This window comes from Lonchura striata, chromosome 5 (assembly GCF_046129695.1).
Source record: "Lonchura striata isolate bLonStr1 chromosome 5, bLonStr1.mat, whole genome shotgun sequence".
Classification (NCBI taxonomy): Eukaryota; Metazoa; Chordata; class Aves; order Passeriformes; family Estrildidae; genus Lonchura; species Lonchura striata.
In genome coordinates this window covers 52803745-52809744 of record NC_134607.1, presented here as the reverse complement: position 1 = coordinate 52809744, position 6000 = coordinate 52803745, and positions in this window count along the sequence as shown.

The following is a 6000-nucleotide window of genomic DNA, read 5'->3' as shown; positions in this document are numbered from 1 at the left end:
CAATGTTTATCTCTGGGCTTTTTATATCTTTGAACAACTGATAATATGGCATTCTGATCTGACTGAAACTTGGGAAGAGTTGCTGTATTTGATTGCAGTACTTTACTTTCCATACACACAACCCAGAAGCCATTGCAACCCAGTTGAGAAGAGAGAAGGCATTCCCTCTGAGTTAGCTTTCTATCACTATTCCAAAAAAGATGCAGTGTCTTTCAAAATGCTCTTCTGTTTTTTAGTATAATGTATTCATGCATTTTATATTATATATATATAAATTAAAATATTATGGAAGCATTAAAAGGTCTACTCAGAAGCTAAAAGGCCAGATGTTGATTCCAGTTTTTGATTCAATTCAGTTTGCCATTTAACAAACAGACACACATTTACAAAAATATACAGATAAAGAATTATCCAAATACAATAACTATGTTATTTCTGAAGCCCAAAAAAATATGAGATTAAGAAAAAAGAGTTACGCTAAATAGACAGAGGTCTGAAAGCTGTGGGAGGTGAACAAGTTTATTTGGGAAATGCTGTATTCACCTTAAAACATTGCAGGATGAGGGAAAAGTTAGTGCAGCTGGGCCATTCTTGAGTTGGATGGAGATCAACTTAGACATTAAGCATATTTGTGTCCATTCAAAATAAGTTTACAAAACTCTGTGACACAAAATGTCTTAAATAGTTTCTCTCCTTTTCTATGTATACAATTGAAACAGTTATATATGAAAAGCTTTGCTTGACTGAAAAAAAGAAAATTGATCTGTGAGGCCTCAGGTGATGGTCTAATGGAATCAGAGAACTGTCTTCAGTGTTTTTATTTGACCTTTCAGAGAATTGCTTATTTTGGCTTTTTTTACTATTGTGATTTTTAGAGGTGGTAAGAAAATGGAAAATACCTGTGGGTTAATAGACCATGACTGCTTCCAGACTTGTACATCCCATTTTGCTTGGCTCTATTTCTGCAACATTTCATTGCAGGTATTCTGCTGAATACACAGCTAAGAGACGATTGTGGAGAAAATTTTTGGAGAATAGTGCTCAGACAGTTTACATAAAGTGAGGCTATTACTTAGGAGACTGATTATTTCCTGGACTGGAGCTCCAAGGGCACAATTATGTTCCAAAAGATAAGTGTTTAATATCATTCTGGATTGCTTATATGTGCCTGGTGTCCTTCTGCTACTTCAGGACAGGACAAGTCTGCTCAGAATCCTGAGTCCCAGCAGCCAGGCCCCCCGGCTGTGCTGCTCAGCCCAGGGCATGTCAGAGAACAGTCAGAGGTCCTTGCACTACCTGACTGAAACCCTTGACCACAGGCAACTGCCTAAATGCAGATGTCTTGTTATTAAGCACTGTGAAGTTCTTTGCTTTGCCATCAGCTACCATTTGAAAGGGCACAGTTGTTAAAGTCATCTTCCATAATCTATCCAGGTGAGTTGGACACCTGAGAGCCACTCAGATAATACTGGATGTCTACCTTTAGGTAAGTGAATACTGTTACAGTGTCTGTGTTGGATGATTGAATCACTCCCCAGGCTCCACAGCTGTTTATTACATCCCCACTGCTCTTGAGAAGTGCCTGGACTCTTATCACACATGTAGGCATCTCTGTTTGCTATCTCTCAGGACCAAAATGTCAGATACATCATATACATGGCACTGTTTATAATAATAGATAGTCTGCATCTTGTAGAGAAGTGGGGGAAACCTTAGTGACCTATAAGGTGGATAACTTTAAAAAAAAGTAGTTTTATGAATGGGAAATTTGATTTTTGAGATGCTTTTATCAGTGCTATGTGGCCATGTAGTAAAGCATTAGTAGAATTTCCAAACACTGCACAATTATTAAGACAAAAGATGTTTCATACAGCATGAGGTTAATCCACTCTGGATTTCCTGATAAAAATAAAGACAATTAAATCACTGGATTGGAATCTGTGGTTGCCAAAACTGACCATTTAAAATGGCCAAAGGCATATTTCCAGCCAGTCTTTCAGAGGAGCTCAATGTCTCCAAACAGGAAAAGGATAAACAAGTTTGTCTGAAAGGAAAAAATTGTAAGAAAAATAAAAATACCTCTTCATATACCTCTTGTTTCTTGATATAACACCCAAAAAGGCCAGTTTTAACCATAACTTTCTTTATTTCATTTGAAAAGTAAAATGTAAGTAGAAGGGAAAAACATTATGAGACATGAAGAAAAAAAAGAAAGGTTCAAATTAAATAATAGTATCCCTGTACATGAATATGACAGAAGATAGTTGGAAGATGCAGATTTTCTAGAGGAAAATAAATTCTAGTAATGTTATCTATAATAGTACATCATTTACTACTACTGTACATATATATAGTAGATATATCTGTCTTTACTACACCTAAAGAGACACAAGCCAATGGTTAGCAATGGAGTATGAATAAAAATAATCATTGTTTGCTGCATTTGGAAAGATCTGTTTGTTCAGACTGATGTATTTTTATTATATCATGTTCTTTCTAAAGAAAAAAAAAAAACAAAAATATTTGATAATGAGAAATACTTTTAGATTTGGCTGTCATAATAGTTTGTACTTAAACATCTCAGGAAGACATTTAATAATAGTTTAGTTCATTTACAGTCCATTTTTATGGACCTGGGAATACCAGAACACTGATGTGGTGTTACTGTTCATGGATTTTAAATAGGTAAGTGCTGTCTCTTCATCAAGGTTCTTAATCTGCCACCAGTCCTAGGGAAAATAATGTAAAAATCTCACACAGCATTCAGGAGGTAATGAACTAAGTGACAGCTAAGACAGCTAATTTCAAAATAAATACTAATAGGTAGCCAATGATTGCCATGGATTTGTCCAAGGTGCTTCATTTTAGAAATGACAGTGGGAAGTATTTTTAAAAGCTGCATATTAAGTGGCTCCCAAACTGTCCCACTGTCATGGCAAAGACGAATTATGACTTAGGGGATCTGTTTAACTCCAAGGTCACATAAACTAGCAGAAGGACGAATGCTATATTATTGTTGTACAGCAGAATCCAGATGTTTTAACATCTCTTCTGACCTTAAGCTGTAGTGATCTGAATGCAAACTGACATTGATAATGCTTAGATTCTGGGAAGGTGTTTAGCATCCAATGATTTTCAAATGAAGTGTATGTTAATACAACATTAGCATATACAAATAATAGGTGGTAAACTAAGTTGACCAAGTCCAACTTTTCCATTCATTATCTGTACTGTTTACAATACAGAAATACAGACATGTTGCTAAAATTTTTACTTGTAACCACAATGTACCCACAAATTCAACAGCTCCTTGAGATACTCTTAGATTCTTTACATTAGGAATCATTTGAATTGTCTCATGCTCCAAGGCCACCTAATTTTCTATTATACATGGATCAGCAGATTTTAAATGTTATGATAAAACCTACAGGATATATTAAGAAGTCTGGTTTAAAAACAGACTCTTGCCCTCATGTTTAGTCCTCATCAAAAAGAAAAGTTTTGATCAAACTTTGGATCAGCTCAAAGAAATTTTGCTGTTGACTATTTGAATCAAATCAAAAACAGTCTGAAAAGCAACAGAGAGGAGAATAACACTACTAGAATATAGACACTATCGGCTTTGAAGCAAAACAGTCTTTCAGAAGGACAAAAACAAGGATTTGTGCTAACTAAAATATCTGTTGCGGTCTGCTAATAGGTTGTAACACTGTTACCATTTTTGTAAGTTTCCGTAGCTGGTATTTCCTTTTTAGGAGAAAGGAAAAGAAGGATTTGGATCACCACAAATTTTGTAATGCTTATAGTATGTGCTCTAACACTTTCCATTCAACATGTAAGTCCAGTGTAGAGGCTGAAAAAAAAAAAATTCAATTAGGATGAAGAATGGAAGTTTTCAGATGAAAAAAATAAGCACCTACAACCTTCAGAACCTGGAATTAAATTGTTTTTAGTAGAACACATTAAATATGAGTCAGTCTTCAGTAATATTTTCAAAATGCTCCAGAGTTTTACAGAAATACTTAACTAATTGTTCCTGGAGATATGTGCCAATGTCATATTTTTGTTTATTCACCATATGTAGGCTAACAGGCTGTATAATTAGAGGCATAGAAAACATCATATATAAACATTATGTTGCCTCTTTAAGTGACTTGCTGCATGGTGTCCATGGAACAGCCTTTTCCCTTAATGGAGGTTTCTTAACCCCTGCTGTGGGCAGCCAAATAAAATGAGCTAACCTTCATTTAATCTTGAGAGTAATATTTAATTTAAATTCTGAGTGATCAGAGGAAAACCACCATTGTTAATTTCATGTGGCAGTGTGAAAAGTTCCACAAGGAATTTTTCTGGAGCTTTATCTTCCCATGTCAATAATACCTTAGTCCTGCTACTGGGTACCCAATTCTCTTGGTTCTGTGTTCCAGATGTGTGCACAGGTTTAAGGTGAAAATAAAACATCAGTTGGTTTAGATAGTATCTATTAAGCTTTGGTAACCTAAGTCTTTTGGGGAAAAGGGTATTAAATCCAAATTGATTGTGAGGCACTTCCATTTATGCAGAAGTGCAAAGAAGCTATAAAGAAGGCATTTTTGCAAGAGAGAAAAAGAAGAGAGGGTATCACTGATGAGTGTAGAAACAAAATGATGACACTGTAACTTGACAATATTTGACAGCTAGATCTCAGCCAGTGCAAATTTACTTGCAGTGAGCCCTGCTTTCAGATTCTTTCATTACAACCCATTAGACTTGGCGCATCTCCAGCCATGAAAATATGAATTAAAAAAAAAAAAAAAAAATCACAAAGGAGCTTTGTATTACATAAAAGAAATATTTCTATTCATAATCACAAGTCAAAGAAAATTAGATTATAATAGCTTTTGATCATATTTCCCATCGGAGAAAGATGAATAATTAAGGTACAAAAGAAAACAAATTTTGAAGAAAAACTGCAACACAGTAGTTGTAAAGATGAAATATTAATATGTCCTGACATCATCAGGATGAAGCATATTCATAACCAGTTTACAACTTCGATGACACAGGTGAATTTATATATTATTTTGTGTATTCCTTGGAAATTAGCTAGACTTCATTCACATGCTGTTTAATGACTTCTGAGAGCTACAAAAAGAACTACTGCACAGAATACAAAATAGGACCAGAAACAAAGAAATCACCCAACCACAGTCCCACCCTCTGTTGCAGAAGAAGCAATACCTTTATTTGCTGGGTTGTAGTACCTACCTGCTCTCCCAAACAGGTTTATGAGGTGATAGCTCCATGAGTTAGAACAGTAAGATTTGGAAAAGCATAAAAATTATGCCAAAGGGCAGTATTAAATACAGATTGGAGAGACAATAAAAATCTTATTAAAAGGGAAAGAAAATCTATTGTTTTTTATCTTAACCTCAGAAGGTATGTGATTCTTCATCTTGACTGTGCAATTTCCATAGTTAATTTAAAACAGTCAGCAAGACAGGAACTATATGAATGAACAAGTCTCAGCTGAACTTTATGTGACCCAAGCTTTTACTATGTTAATTTCAAAATATGCTTGCTTAATAAGTTTTGTAAGCTAAAAAGATATGCATGTTTTGTATTTCTGTTATCAGAGTGTGAAAAAGGATGTATACTTGATATACAGAAAAACTGGTTCATAAATACAACTGTGCCAAAAGCATATTAAGCCTGGATTATCTTGTACTTGCAGACAATGTTCAATTCTATTTGTACTGCAAATGCAAAACTATAGTTATTACTGAGGGATCAAAATATACATTAATTTATCATAATATTTGGCTTTTCCTTCTAAACAAATCTATAGTCAGAGAAAGCACAATTAATGTCTTTCCTGTGATTTTTAAATTCTCTTTACAAATACTATGCTCCATTGCTCACCTTGTTATGTATTCTTCCATAGAGCAAATATTGATATTACCTTAAAGGTTATCTCTTTCTGCATGAAAAATATTTTTTTATTCCAACTGATCTCTTGCT